Source organism: Sapajus apella, unplaced genomic scaffold (assembly GCF_009761245.1).
Source record: "Sapajus apella isolate SASKATOON/1434 unplaced genomic scaffold, GSC_monkey_1.0 scaffold15, whole genome shotgun sequence".
Classification (NCBI taxonomy): Eukaryota; Metazoa; Chordata; class Mammalia; order Primates; family Cebidae; genus Sapajus; species Sapajus apella.
Window position 1 is genome coordinate 8030705 of NW_022436955.1, and position 16992 is coordinate 8047696.

At 36.5% G+C, this 16992-nt stretch overlaps 1 long non-coding RNA gene across 1 annotated transcript; it reads left to right on the forward strand.

Moving 5' to 3' along the window:
• Positions 1–2021: 2021 nt before the first annotated feature.
• LOC116555377 lies at positions 2022–14376 on the forward strand. Its single transcript, XR_004270510.1, has 2 exons — positions 2022–2314; positions 13526–14376. It is a non-coding gene; the product is annotated as an uncharacterized LOC116555377 (long non-coding RNA).
• Positions 14377–16992: the final 2616 nt, after the last annotated feature.

The following is a 16992-nucleotide window of genomic DNA, read 5'->3' on the forward strand; positions in this document are numbered from 1 at the left end:
TAATGCAGAAAGGGGGTCAATCAGAAAGCACAGAAGCTAGAATGGGGTCTCCTCCTGGTCCAGGTAATGACTCACATCCTTATGTAGTGGCATGTAGTGTAAAGCAGGAAGAAACACCTATCTGACCCTAGAGATGTTCTTGGCCTTAAAACTGCAAAATCTCATGTCAGGATCTGAAGATTGATAGGTCACTGGCAGGCTCCATTTGCTTTTCCAAAAAAAAAAGGGAAAAAAAGTACTAACAAAGAGGATCGCCGTCGAGTTTTTAGTTAACTCATTAACAAGTTTAAGCATCTAAGCTAACCACATACAGATAATTGGTATGTTCTTTGTACTGGGTCTTAAGTTCACAGAGTTAGAAAATATTTGTTTTTTACTTAAGTACTAAAGGTACTTCTGACCTGGCTCTCAAATAACAGATACTATGCTAAAAAGGAAATGAAATTATAAATCAAAATGTCTAGGTTTTGATTCTTCTTCTGCTATTAAAGTCTATCAGTCTCTATTGCTAAGTTATTTAGGTATTTAGGGTCTTAGTAAACTCACCGTGAGGTTGAAACCATTGAAATCCCCATTTAAACAAATAAGGAAACTGAAGGTCAAAGAGTTGAGATATTTTATGGAAGATAACACAGCTGGTAAGCCACAGAGTCAAGTTTAAACCAGGTTTGTTAACGCCAATGCCCACAGTCTTGGACCTGCCTTTCTATCTCCTACTGTACTGAGTGCTTATCAAATCATTCTGAACAAGTGTCAATGTGAATTGCTGGTTTTCACAGGACATCATCTTCTCTTTTATTAACTCTGTGGTCATAAGTCAATTATTCCAACTTTTCTGAGCCTCTGTTTCCTTATCTGTAAAATGTAAATGAGATGATAAGAGTAGTTAAGTCAGCTTATTTTAAGGACTAAATGAATTATTACTTTTAAAGTGCTTAGAACAGGACATCAATAAACATTGTCTATAATTATTATTATTTATTATTTCTTGAGGCTACCCAGTGACTTAAAGCAGCAATTAGTATAGAGCCAGTATCAGCTGACAGACACAATTGTCATTCACATTCAAGCAAACCGTTTAATAAAGATAAATATCACATCTAAATGCTACATTAAAAACACTGCTATTTATGGTACTAGCAAAAGACAGAGTTGAGCTGAGGCTGTGGCATAATCTCTCAATGTTGGAAAAGCATTAGAATGACCTAGGAGCTTTAAAAAATGTCCATGCTCAAGTCCCATTTGAGACCAATTAAAATAGAATCTCTGGGTGTGGATCTACATATCCTTACATTTTAAAATCACACCTACATCAGTTGACTTGGAGTTAAGAAGGGGCCAGTTTATGAAGGATTTTGAATTCCATGAAGAATTAGTATTTAGGTAGGGAAGTGGGGCTAGAAAATATTAGAGATTCTGCACAGGGCTACTATATACTTATTTATAAATCTTTTCACCTTTTAGGGATGGCTTCTGTTGTTGTCCTTTGGTTCAGAATAAAGAAGCTTTTAGTTTCCTCTGTTTCTTGAAGTTCATCTAAACACACTTTCTCTGACTTGGTTGTTCCATAATCAAGTGGCCATCTCACTGGAAGCCACCCTAATCCTATTCAGAGAATAACCATTTTCATCCTGACCTGAAGTCTCACGTTTTATCTTGTTGGCTGGGTATTCAAGAAGTGCATTCAAACTGTTTAAAATCCTGGGAGTTAAGATCACCCTGACATTGTCAGGTAAAAATAAAAAGGAGAAGAAAGCAGAATAGAATTTGCCTACTTTCAACATAGCTTTATTTCTTCCAGTTTTAAGCATGGCTTTGAATTTGTGTGTGTGTGTGTGTGTGTTAGTAGTAATGACTACGACTGTTTGAGAGCTCAGAGATGGGAAATGACAACTCTCTAGTCATGGAACCATAACACATCTCCTCTCTGAGCAGTAACTCCTAACAAAAATCACCTTTTGGGTGTTCAAGCATTTTTTTTTTGCAAGAGAGTTACCCATGTCCAACCTGGTGAGTGAGTTGGCTCAGTAGACTGGGATTGTTAATCAATCGGAGAACCATTTTAAGATCCAAGTATTTACCGTCTACAGCTCATTAAAGTCTGCCCTATGTATGTAGTCTTTGTCACTCCCCAACTGCTAAGTTGTGTTAGTTTTAAGCTGTTTACCTAATGCAGGCTTTTGTTCTATCAGGAATGATATAGGAAAAAAGGAACAAGAGACGAAGAGACAGTGCCCACCCTCAGAGTCATAATCCATTTGTGCATGTTTTGGAGGAAGACAGAGAAAGAAACTTCCAAATGCATTACTGTATGGTAAGTAGCAGGAGTGGAGAGGGTGAAACACACTGGAACAGCCCCTACCTGACCCTCGGCCAATAAAGAAAGACTTATTCAAAGAGGTGACCTGAATTGAGTTTTCTAGGGCTTGTATATGAGAAAAGGGAAAAACACAGCCTGTGGAAAGCCAGAAGCAGCAAGAAAACAAGGCTTTTCTGCAGAGGTGCAGTGTCAAGGGGTGCTATGAGTGAGTCAGACAAGAGATTGGCACATAGAACATCATGGGCATTAAATGTGACAGACAAGATTTCATCCTTTATTCTGAAGGTGACTCAAAAATAATTTTGGCTTTTAAGTGGGAGAGCAACATAGTTTGGTTATTACTTTAAGTGAGAAGGAAGTCATTCCTGATTGCTACGTTTAAAATCACATGGGAATATCAGAGGAAAATGTCAGGTTATTGAAGGAATTCACATTATATTATATAAGGAACAGATGATAGAACTGGTGCAGATTTTAGTCTGGGGGGATAAGACCAGTGTAGAATACCTGATGCCAGGTGAAAGAGGAAGAGGCATTTTTATTTGAAATTTTTGGAAACCAAAGGCCTATTAATTACCGGTGCCGTATTACAGTTCAACATAAATACACTCCCTCTTGATGTTCAGAATTGTTTCAAGATGGGTTGCTTTGCCTTTTGCATCTGATTGATGTTTGGTTGATGCTGTAAATGCACATATCCAATGGATACTGGCTTGGGTTTACTTAAATTCTTTGCAAAGACTGTATGCCCATGTGGATAGCTTTGGTCACCATATGCAGCCACTAGAAAGTGTGCTGAGGAAACAAACCAGTTAAAGGTCACTAGTGGAGCAAACTTCCTCAAGGGCTGAGATGGAAGTTCAGATAACGAGAATTCTTTGTACTCGTTGTAGGCACATCTTTCAATTAGATGCAAATAACAAAGTTAAGGTCCTTAGAAATCTGTGGCCTTCACCTTATAAGCAGAAGGACATGATTCAAAGAGCTCTTGGTTGTGTCCTCCATGCAAGGGATCTTATATCACTTTTTTTTCATAAGCTGTCATGATTTATAGGGCCCAGGCTCATCTTTACAATTATATTACTGAACGTCTTTTTTTTTTTTTTTTTAATTTTCAGAAAGCTGGAAGTAAAATGTAGCTCATAAAATGCTACATGTTAATAAAAAGGATATTTTGAACTGGAACAAAGCATAGAATAGTTATATGTGCTTTACATGTACAAATAGTTATGTATATGTTATCACACATAATATGACTTTAACATACTATCTTTTAAACTACAATATTATAGACATGATAATCTATGAGTAATGAGAATATTCATGGACACTCAGAAAAATAAGAGAAAGGAAGGTTTGTAAATATATATTCTTTCAGTTTAATATGCATTTCAGTGACAAATATGAACCAGTTTCCTGAGCAGCTGAAATGAGATCTAGAACCATTTTACTTGACATTTCATTTGACATTTTGAATTAACTTGCCTTTGCAATCATGGAACCAGAATAAAATTATATATTGATTGATAATCTTAGAGCACTGTACTTGGAATCTATTAGGTTGAACCATACAATGTTACCAATATTTAAACATTTTAACCTAATAATTGGCAATTCCTGTGGTTTACACTAAGGGAAGCCTTTGTTTCAGTCTTTGTTGTACCACAGAGACTTGAAAAGTAAATAAGTTATTCAACTTTTCAGAACCTAAATTTTTCTCATCCTGTTAAATGTGGACAATAGCAGCAATCTTTTAGAGGTGTGTGGATTAAATGAGACACTGGGTGGGAAAACATATTGAAAATTGTAAAGTAATTTGAATTGCATTTAGAATCCTTAAAAACCCCAGTGAGATTGTTGGGTTTAGAAACTTTCACTCCCTGCTGGTTAAGTGATTGCTTGGTTATAATACACAGGAGTTTATGTGTTTATATTTCTTTCTGAATATGATCTGACTTTCCTATCGTTTAGTGTTTATTCTCAAAGCTGTTTTTTTCCATCCTTGGATTTACAGTACAGATTTCTTCTGAATGGGTAGAATATTTATACATTTCATTAACAATATGTACTCAGACTTTCTGGTTCATTCATCCAGTGAAATGCTCAGCAGAAAATGTGCTTGAGGCTTTTCCCCTACCGTTAGGGAGCTGAAATTAATTCTATTATAATTTCCAGGAGCTTTAAGCATTTGTTTTGTTTAGGAGTCAAACAGCTGTGTTGGCAAGACTTTTCTTATTGTTAATGTGTTTTGGCCATTTATATCTGGATGATACATTTTACAAGCATTGATCAGACAGCACTTTCACCAACTCTTTTATGGACTATGGTTCCAACCTCCAGCGAGCCCTTTTCAACCTTCAGTTTCTCTCCCTTTCAAATCTATTGTCCAACTTACCAGCAGAGTTTTACTTCCAATCATAAATGGGATTGTAATATCCTCTATTTAAAAAGAAGCTTTTGTGACTCCCCTGTGTGTAAAGAATACAATTCCCAATACATGGTCTACTGTACAAGGACTCCTTAAAATATTACTTGGCAAGAAATTGTCTGTAGCTTTTACTCTCCCTTCTCCTAAATCCAACTTACTAGACTCTTCACCATTCTCTAAATATTCTATCATAATGTTATTTTTTCTCTGCCTATTCACAACCTGGTCCTCTACCTGGAATGGCTTCTGTTTTCTTTCACTAGCAAAATCATCCTTATATGACAGCTCAAATGCCATTTCTCTGTGAAGCCTCTTTCTCCTCCCCTAGGCAATTCATCATTTATTCCCCTTAGAACTGTGCACAATCTTTCTATGATGATAATCTTCTTACTTACCTGTTTCTCTTTCTCCAGTTTGTGACCTCCCATAAGCAAGGCCTCTTACTTACTCATGCTTGCTTCTCCAGGGCCTAGAGGCTCAGCTAACATTTTTTAAAGGACATGTGAAAGGTAGATCTTTCCTACATTTATGAATCCTGAGTCCTGCCTAAATGACTCACAATGAAAATTTGTAATTACTCAGTGAATGTCCAAATGTCTGAAGCTGTCAGAGAAGAAAATTACTGGAGTTTTCAAGAAAGACTGACTTTCAGTTATAAGATTTCCTACACCCTGGCAAAATGTGAAGGGGTATGCATTGGGTCTTCTTCCCCAAATCTGGCCGTAAATAGAGAAAACATGGAGATGATTTGTTTTGGTGTCTGGGAATAGCATCTGGCATTTGAGCTGATCACTGGCTTAATGAGATGCTGTAGATGTTGGTGTTATATTCACATCACAGAAAGTGGTTGTTTAACTGTATTTGCCCTCAGGGAGAGCACATCTGCATTAGTTGGTTCATTGCACAGGATTTTTTTTCTAAGTGAGACAATGTTGAGTTACAACTGTCCCATAAATGAGGAACCACAAAGATGAGGGGTACACATGACATCATTAAAATAAAAGAAATTGAGGTAATTAGATGAACATGAAGAATAAAAGAGCTTCTATGTATTCACATTTGAGCCCACATAGGTGAAGATTTGACACATGAAAGAGCTGTGGAATGCATGTCCCATTGCCAAAAGGAAAGTATACTCACTACAGGGAGGGCATCTTGTTTCTGCTACAGGGAGACAGCTTTCCTTAGCAAGTTAGCAAGTGAAAGAAACTGCCACATAAAATAGTTTTCTTGCTCTCTAAGCAGGAGGCAAACAATAATTTGTGTTGCGTTTATAGTAGTAGGGAGTAGACTAAATCAATGTTTCACAAACATTATTATGCATATGAACAACCTAGGATCTGGGTTAAATCCAGATTCTTTTTCTGACGATCTGGGGTGGAACCTTTGATTCTTCAGTTCTAACATATTCCTAGCTAATGCTGCTACTGCTGCTCAGTGATTCACACTCTGAGTAATGCTGCACTGGGTAATAGGGAAATGTCGTATGTCATAACTGTTAGGAACATACATTTAAAAATCAGAAAACCCTGATTTGAGTCTCAATCAGATGTAACTCTGGGAAAGGTACTTACCTCTCTGAGCTTTAATTTCCTCATCTATAAAATAGGAATTGCTATTGCCTCTCATATTATCTTGGACCAGCTTAATGAGATGCTTGTATGTAGAACATTTGATGTCATGCTCAGTACATAGTAAGCTCCTCAATAATGTTAGTGATTATATTTTAGCTTTAACAATATAGTGTCTTTCATTTCATTTCAATAATTACATTATTCTGATTTATTTCCAAATGTATCAGAATAGTAAGAAGACAAAAAGTGCCCATAAAAATTAATTAAAGTGAATTTCATTATTCTGATCATATAATATTTAATAAAACTACAGCCAAGATTATCCCAGTCCATTTTTTTTTTCTGATAAGTAACTATACCTATTGGAAGATTTAACTGAAATATCAGCTATTTTTAAAATTTTATACCTTACTGATAACAACCAGGGGATTATCGCTCATCTTTTGGGCTCTTGTTGTGTACCTGCGCAGGCATCTCTGAAAGCATTCCTCATAGAGCTATGCAAACAACTGTCTGAGAGCAAGTATGTCTCCCCCTCTGAAATGGGAATGTATTACATTCATGGACTACGTCCTACACACATTATGTCCCTACATGTATATCTAACATGTAGTATGGTCAATAATGGGTCCTCTACAATAACCAATGAACAAAAAGCACAGATGAATAGCTTAATGGATTAATGACTTGGGAAAAGTCAATTGTTGGTGCTCACATTTTTCTTTCAAAAACTTCTTACCCTGTCATAAATTTTTCTGCCTCATTGAGATGGGGTTTTGCTCCAAGATACTGTGATGATAATTTCCATCAAGATATTTTCAACAAAAAATATAATACTTGTCTTCTCTTTGAGGAGATAAATAACCAGGGTTATTAGGAGATATGTAGACACATGTGAAGATATATCATTATATAAAAACAAACCAGAAACTGAGATATGATATGGATATTTGAAGTGAATTATAGACCATTTCAAATTCTTTCCAAATGATGAATATGCAACTCAGTTTGTTCATGAGATCAGTTTCACATCATATCAAGAATGAAAATTAGGAATAAGGAAATTGCTCTGTTTGTGCTTTTGCTCTGACTTTATGGAAAGACACTTCCTTTTTTGGCACTAACTGGAGACACTCCATCCACTCAGCCAAGAGCATCATGCAGAGTATGCATCATCTGAGGAAATTCAAATGGCTGGGAAGTTAAGACCTCTAGATTCTAAATAATCTTGCAGATCATCTTGTCTGTTCTTTTGTTTCTAGAGACAACAGCAATGTTGAAATGCAGGCAGCCCCTTGTTTATATCCTCCTTGTGGACTAAAAATAATTGATTTATAACTCTTTTTTTGCAAATACTTTCAAATAGTACAAAGGAAAGTGAGGCCAGGCATGGTACGACCCTTGCCCTGCTGACAATGGCAGCTACTAGAATTGCAAGTAGGGTAGATAGATAAATCTCTGCAATTCCTCATGAAACAAACTAACAACAGCAGAAAAAAAAATTGTTTATTTTATAATATTGATAATTGTTACACTATTAATAACAGTAGCTGCTATTTATTCAGTGCTTCCAATATTTTAGGCATTGTACTAACATCTAAATGCATTTTCATTTTGGTTTGCTTTTTAATCTCTACCAAACATCTGAGAAGGAGGTGCTATTATCCACTTTTAGACAATAGGAAAGTCATCTTAGAGATTAATGATGTAGACAATATCAGATCTCTGTACTTGCAAAGCCATGTCCATCACAGCACTCTATGCCTCGAATCCACAGAAGCACTGTGATATCCATTTCAAAAATGGCAGCATTGCTTGTACAAAATCTTTAAGATTGGTGAAAGATACACAAGAATTGGATTTCCCAGATAGAAAGTTTATCTTTTTGGATCATAAAGATTAAGAGCACTAGAGTTTTTAAAAGCTTCTTAAGCAAATGCCTTAGAAGTATAATAAGCACAATTCCTTGAATTCCTCTCTGAAGCTGCTCATGGAGTTTCACTCTCTATGTTGGCCACAATCTTTAGCCCTATCTGTGCTTTGTGGCTTTCATTGCAATGTTCCTCCTAGTGTCTGTAGTCGGAGGCTATAGGATACATGTGGCTGGATGCAAAGTTAACCCTAGCATGTGGCACTCAGAACCAGCGGAGACCAGTATTAGGGCACGCAATAATCAACTCTTCTGCAGGCTTAAGATCTTTAGGTTTTCCCCTATCTTTGAATTGAGGAGCCCCCAATTTGTGAGTTTTCCTTTTTGTTTTTTATGTTAGGTACAGCTGAGCCCACCTAGAGGGTCTGGCAGACCCATTGCTCAAGTCTGTAACTGAAATTGGATGGCCTGACTTCATATTCAGTTGGAACATTTTTCTTCTTATTTCTCTTTTTAAAAATCAATAAATGGTTTATGATGCCTTTCAAAGGGATTGAATGTGTGGAAATTAGGTTTTTCCATAGTATTATGGCAACTAAACACTCTGGAATAGATCCAATTTTCAAATATCCATTCTTGTCCCCCATTTGTACATAAGGTCAATATTTGCTGACTTTTTATTAGAGAGATATGCTTTCCTCAGAGAGCAGAAAAGGAAAGGAAGTCTTTTTGATCATCAACATTTCTGGTCAGGAATTAGACTTGGAGATACACACACACACACACACACACACACACGCACACACACACATATATACACATATACATATACACATATGTATATACTTCTATATATATGTATAGATGTGTGTGTGTATTTTGTCCTTATCATGCTCCCATTATAAAAGTGGAAAAATTTAAGCTTACAGATTTCTCATGGCTATACTGCTTTTGAGTAGCTGAGATAGAGCTCTAACCCGATAGTCTGTCTTTAAAGTCTATGGTCATTTTTCTCAATCTTCCTATATGCTCAAACTTATTTCTTAAAGGCAAATTTTTCCTTCTTCATCCAAACCTATTTCTACTGAGAACGCATCCCAGGCACCTGGTCATCTGGCTACAGATGCCAGGTAAAGGGGTAAATTTGTTCGTCCTGAGCCTTCTATCTATTCTACCCCACTTCCTGCCTGTCCACTCTTTTCCTAACTCCTTAATTCTTGTTCCTGGGACATGTGAATCAAACACCATACACCGGAACTGGTGCCTGCCTGAAGAGCCGTGATTGATTGCCATGTACTAATTACTTGGAAGGATTGGAAGTGGGTACCAGAATAAAGATGATCATAGCACATTTAAAAAGAGATTTGTTTCTCTTTTTGCTGCTCCCCTGTCATTTGCAAATGTCTGTTGGTTTTCTTTCAGCATATTTGTGATGAAGAATCCTGCTGAGATGACACCGGTGGTTAGAAAAGCCAATTGTTTCTGCATTTCTGCAGGCAATTCAGCAGTGCATCCACAGGAAGCTCATCCACACAATACAAGAGCAAGGCTCTCCATAACCTTCTGAAAAGTCTGTAACCATTGATGTAAAAATGCTAAGGTGAAATTTTCTAGTGAGAATATAACTGATGACATATTGTGAAGATTTTCATTAATAAGTTCTTTGACTATCAGGTTTTCACTTTATCTTGCTGCTTCTCTTAAACACATGCAACAAAACCATTCTGATGATGGTTAATAATCAAAAAAGTAAACAAAGCTTTTAGGTAATTTAGGTGGCAGACACTTCCATCAGGTATCTTTACTGGAATATTTCTATGTATGAGTCAGGGCCAGGGGAGCGTTGAAATTAAATCTTTCTAAGGAAAATAACCTACACAGGTTTGCAAGATTCAAAATTATAAGAGTGACCCCTAGTGACTATGAAACTGCTTAAATCTTTCCCGAATCTCAGTATAGTGTTCAATGTGAACGTCTGAAGAAAGTGGATATCCTTTTTTAAAGCACAAACAAATTATTTATTTTGAATTTAGTAGTTATGTTTTGAAAATAATAGGAATGGACTATCCCTCAAAACACTGTTTTTCAACCCCAGTAAAATATGTACTTTACTATTCCTCCTTCAGTTTACGTCAAATATCCTGCATTTTGAACCTACTGCATGCAAAGTGCCCCAAACCTCTTGAGGACAGGAATATTAAGGTCTCCTCATGGTTTCTACGGTGCTGGAAGAGTCAGGAGGAAAAAGACAAGCAAACAGAAGCCTTGCAGGGCAGTGGGGGGATGAAGCGATAAGTGAGACCACAAAGTGTCATAACAGGGGGATCTAAGAGCAGAACCATTTGTAGAATGGTTGCATGGCCATTCCTATGCAGGACAGATCAGAGTAAGAGTTTACCCAATGGGAAGTGACAGGGAGCAGCTCTACCTAGGCACAAATAAATAAAACAACATGTGCTTGTGTAAGAATCACAAGTAGGCCAGGAGCTGTGGCTCATGACTATAATTGCAGCACTTTGGGAGGCCGAGGTGGGCGGATCACTTGAGGTCAGGAGTTTGAGACCAGCCTGGCCAACATGGTGAGACTTCATCAACTAAAATACAAAAATTAGCTGGGTGTGGTGGCATGCGCCTGTAGTCCTGTCTACTTGGGAGGCTGAGGCAGGAAAATGTTTGAAATCCAGGAGGCAGATGTTACAGTGAGCTGAGATCATGCCATTGTATTCCAGCCTAGAAGACAGAGCAAGACTCTGTCTTAACAACAGCAACAAAATAATAATAATTAAAAAAGAATCACAAGTATTTCAGCAGGGATAGAAACTTGAGCTATCAAGATGTACAAGATGGAGCTTGAGACATAAGCATGAGATAGCTCAGGACAGTCTTTGTATATCGCTGTTGGCCATCCTGCTGAATGCAATAGGACTCAGTTTAAGCAAGAAACTAAGGTGCACTGATTAGCATTTTGGAAGAATTGTCTGGCTTCTAGGCAAAAGGTAGTCTCAGAGCAACCAAGACTAGTTGCATAGAGACCAGATAGGAGGACTCCAGCATTCTCACTGCTGGAAATGTAAGGATTCTCTTTCTTCAGCTAGATCATAGGTATCTGAGCCTGGTGTTTTATACTTCATTCAAATTCCAAATTCGTATTATCAGTAAACGTAATACATTTTGAAAAATGCTTATTGAATAAAAATTAGCATTAATTTTGCCCTGAGCTAAATTACAATGCCATCTCTATGTGCATGTATAAATATGTTACGTATACATATTTATATATGAATATGTCTGTGAATTATAAACACATATATACTTTGATAATACATATTAATGAAAAAGTATATATTTTGGTTGTATAGAAGTAGAAACATTAATTTAGATATAGTAGCTATATAAACCACATCTTATTTCATTTTAGAATCAAACCTTTTAAATCATCATTACATAAAGACTTTCAGTCAGGCACTGTGGTATGCACTTATGGTTCCACCTATTTTGGAAGAGGCTTGAACCCAGGAGTTTGAATCTGCAGCGGGCTATGATCATGCCTGTGAATAGCCAATGCATTCCAGCCTGGGCAGCATAGCAAGACACTATCTCAAATGTGTGTGTGTGTGTGTGTGTGTGTGTGTGTGTGTGTGTGTGTATGTGTATATATATATATATACATATATATATATATATATATATGTATATATATATATATGTATATATATATATATGTGTGTATATATATATATATGTGTGTATATATATATATATATATATATATATACAAAACCAGAGTGTACCTGAAGAAGGTTTTGTAACCCTAGTTTTTCCAGATATGATGTTAGAAATCCAAACATGGAACTATAAACGTTGTGTTGATGATTGAATGCTCACCTTTTTGATACATAAAAACATTTAATTCAACATCTTGCTAACTTAGTTTGCTGGGGCTGCCATAAGAGAATGTCACACACTGAATAGCTTCAACAACAAAAATTTATTTTCTCACATTTCTGAAGGCTGGAAGTCCAAGATCAAAGTGTTGGCAGGTTTGTTTTTTCCTGAGGCCTTGCCCCCTTGGCTTGCAGACGGTATGGCCAGCTTCTTGCAATGTTCCCACATAGTCTTTTCTCTGTGCTTCCCTGATACCTTTTCATCTTCCTATAAGGATACCAGACATATTAGCTTAGGGTCTTAACTAACCTGACCTCTGGCCTCAACTTCCAAATATACAGTCACATTGGGAATTAGAGTTTTGATATACGAATTTTGGGGGAGCACAATTCATTCCATAATGGCCATAAATTTCCCCAATCAGGAAATGATGAAGAAGAGAACTCTTCTTCTAGAGTTATACTTTAAGGAAACATCTTGGGCATAATTAGAAGTGAGACTTTTGGCGACAGGAAAGGCAATAGCATTGGAAACTCTGTGAAAGCTGTGGAGTGTTACCCTATTGTCACCTTCAAAACTAGGGCATTCATTCCTCCAGCTGCTGCAAGTGTTGCCTGCAGAGACAGCTCAAGGTTGGGTCGCTTTCCAGAATTTCCCAAAGCTGAAATCAGTTTCCTTGCCCAATGCTAGGTAGCAATACAAATTCAAAGATGGACAAATGTAGGCTTCCAAAGCCTAGCCCCTAAGCTTCTACATGAATGGGACAACTCAGAAGTGACATCCAAAGCCCAGACTTTCCTGTGCTGATGGCGAAATCCTTCATTGAGCTTGCAGTGCAGCCCATCTTCTACCTCTGCCTAATTCTCTTTTCCAGCTTCTCTTTCACAGAGTAGAACAGAGAGTACTGAACACAAATCTATCTCATTATTCTTAAGAAATCTAATTATATGTATGCCAAACATTGAGTGATGACCAACGCTAAAATAATCCATTTTAGTGATATAAATCTTCAGAAATAGATGACATAATTTATATCCACATTGTTTTCAAATTATTGAATATTCCTTAGTAATTTGTTTGGTATTACATTACACCATGATATAAGCACCAGGAAGACAGGAATCTTATGAAATTAGTTTTTGGAAGCATTTGTAGCATCAAATAACATACCTGAAATATTGGTCAAACACAAAGAGTATGTAAAATTATAGCTTGTTGCATCTTCTCTAGAAAGCAGATACAAATCTTGGTATAGTTTTGCATGTATAATTATTGCCTATCCATCAAAGACTGGGTCAAAAGCTACTCCTTCATAATGCTTGCATTGATTTTTCCCAGGTAAAAGAATCATTCCTCACTGAGTTCTCTGCTGCTTCTTTTCAATGTCTATTACTTCCTACCATCTATTGCAGTTATCTAGCTCTCTTTGCTACATTTTTTTTTATTAGACAGCAAACCAAGAAGCTGAATGAAGGAAATTGCATCCATTCTCCATGATGGCTGGAGAAGGTGTGGAAGAGGTAAGCCACATGTGCATAGAATCTTTTTGAAGCATAAACATTTGGATACATCTAAGATTTGGAACAATCTTCACCATGATCAGGCAATAGCTTATATTGCAGTATCCCCTACTTTGCCTAACAATGTAATGTGTTCACTCTGTTTTACAATTAATTTCTAATGAGTTTACACTTATATATCTTCTTCGTGTCTTAAAGTAAATTTCAAATAAAGGGATGTCAAGCTTCAGAATAGAGGGGTAGAGGTATACATATATTCTGTTATATATTGCAATTATCTCCCTGATATTGATGTAAGTAATCACCACCTACCTCTATTCTGACATTGCTATAAATCACAAACCTTGGCAAATTTTATAGCTGCCACCTTTGTCTGCTCTTATACTCTTAAATCTATCCAGTCCACCTATGCATGAAGTGGGAGGAAGAAAACCACCACAAACTAAACTTACATCTCCAGCTTGACATCAGGAAATTCCAGACCCCCTCAGTATCTACTGTATAGGTACATGCTCTGATCAAGTTCTGCGGCATAACAAATTCTTGAGCTCTGAGAGTTCTCTCTCACTTCTAGAATTCATCTTGCTGTGGAGTGGCAGTAGAATTCAACTCCTGCATCTTAAACATGCTACTTTTTGCAGGACATAGTTAGAGCTCACACTCTTTCTCTTCTTTTAGATATTTTAGTCAATCAACTATCTTCAACAAATATGAAGAATGGCTGTTTTTCAGATAGCTTCTGCTTAATTTAGGTTCCCAGAAATAAATATTGAGATGGAGATTGGTGTGTAAGCCTTTTTCTTTTCTTTTTTCTTCTTCTTTTTCTTCTTCTTCTTTTTTTTTTTTTTTTGGTTAGTGCTGTCTTCAACATTGTCCCACATTAAGATGAAGTGCTTTTTATGTTCCTCCATGAAAAAGTTATCTGAGGCAGGCTGCCTCCAGGGGAGAGGATGTGCTCTTGGCAAGACAACTGTCTTTATCTGAGGCAATTCTCCAAGATGCTTGACAACTGAGGTCTGTCTGTTGGCAGCATTCCCAGCAGCTGAGGAATAAGCCCTGTCTTAAAGCAATATCTGGACAGTGTTGCCTAGGTTCCTATATTTGAAAAGGTCCAAGAACCTTCTAATAGGTGAAAATGTCTAATATTTGGAAATATAAGAAAAAATTCAGTGTGATGGTCTCCCTGTGAGAATAATATAGTGTTTGTCAAAGTGTGATTCTGGAACACCACTATTATTAGGAATACGTTGGATACTGAATGACAATCTCTGCAAACAGGCTCAAGGTTATTATATTAATTAATAGCCCCCTAAAACCAGATGCAACAGATCATATAGAGTCTGTGGAAAAGACAGCAATGTAAAGGAGAAGGTTTTCCTGGTCTTAAGGCAAAGCCATCTTTACTGGTATGTGTTTGGCAGGAGAGAGGCAAGTGTATGTGTGCTGAATGAATAAATATTCATGTTGATAATGTGACACACCCAGCAATTTAAGTGCAAACGGTATATGAAGGCCTATTTTAATAAAAACAATTTTTTGAGGATTTAGGTTTTGTTGTTGTTGTTGTTAATGTAGACTTTGAATGAGTGTTGAAAAAATCTTGAAAGAGGAGTAAATTCATTGAAATGTAAGACATTTAACAATTTCAAGTATCCACAAGCAAGCTCAGATATCCAAAGTCATTCTGAAGCCTTGGAGAAATGAGAATTTGGTTAAAATATCTTCTTAGATGCTGGCCAGGAATGAATCACCAGCTAGTGAAATCCATTTAGTAATAACCTGGAATCTATGAAAAAATACAGTTTTGTGCACAGGGACTGCAAGAGATGATATAAATGTTGGCCTTCAAGATAGCCACAATTTTTTTATTATCACAATGAATCAAATTCATTGTCATTATAATCTCAGCTCTGTCAGCCCCTTACCTTCCAGCTCCGTGACGATGACTCAACATTTACATCTCCATTTGCAATATCTTGGCTAATCTCCAGATTTATTAATTCAAATGCCTGCTTGAAATCTCTACTTAGATTTCATATAATTCCACCTGAGCATCGACAGAGCCAAAAGGAAAGCTTTCCTTCTGTACCCACATCCTTCCAAATCTGTTTGTTCTCTGGCCTCCCCTATATCATTAAGTAATGCACAATATTAAATTTGTTCAACTGAAAACTTGGAAAACAGCTTTAATCTCTGATTCCTTCAGCACCTCCCTAAAGGTTAATGCAGTATAATTGTCTTCAATTTGCCTCCTTTTCACTCTTTTCCCAACTCCAAACCTATATTTTCTCCCTACAGCAGCCAGAGCCATCTTTTCATGTTATCATTAGGAAGCATTATTACCCTTTTGAAATCATCAAAATCTTTTCATAATACATTTTATGGCACCTACCCTATACTACACTTCTCTACTTGGTATGACCCCTGCTCATTTTCCCGAATCTTTCATCATTCTTTTCCTTGATTATTCTTCAAAGCACAGTGACATTCCTATTGATTCTGGGAAAATGAAAGTGAATTCTTATCTTGGAAATTTTTTCTTGCTGCATTATTTTTCTGGAATGATCTCCCTCCAGATCTTCTCCAGGAGGGAGTCTGAATATTCCCACACATACCCAAATATTATATTTCAGCCAGGCTTTTTCTTACAATCCAGTATAAGCCACCACTTTGCCCATCTTCCCCTAACACATCACCTCTTATTTATTTCTTACATTTGTCACTATATTGTTAGTGCTTGTTAATTTATTAATATTATTCTTAAGATAATTGAAACTCTACAGATAAAGCATCTTTCTTGGCTTATTGGCTACCATGTTTTTAGCTTCAGTAACAATGCCTTCCATATTGCAAGCACTCAACAAATATTTCTGGATTAATTAATTGATATCAATCATAACAGCAATTGCTAACTTTATTTAGCACTTAATATGCACCAGTTTTAAGCAATTTAAAGGTACTATTTCATTCCATACTTACATTGGCTTAATGAGACACCACTATACTAAAGAAAATTATAATTATTAAAAATATATAGTTTTATCCTGTAGAAGTTACATTAATAAAGTTATGAGTGCATTTATTTATCTGTTTATTATATAAGTATGGATATGAAAGTGTTCACAAATTTTTAATCAATTTCTACATAACTTCAAGGTGAAAAAGAATATACTAAAAGTAGTATATGTGAACTGGGGTATTTTTGGAAAACACTGTCTTGGTCCACTTTGTGTTGCTATAAATACACCAGAGACTGGGTAATTTTAAAAAAAAGGAGCTTCAAGTAGCTCATGGTTCTTCAGGCTAAGAAGTTCAAAGACCTAACCCTGACTCCCAGCGAGGGCTTTCTTACTGTATTACAAGTGGAGATGGTGGAGAAGGAAAAAAAGGAAGTG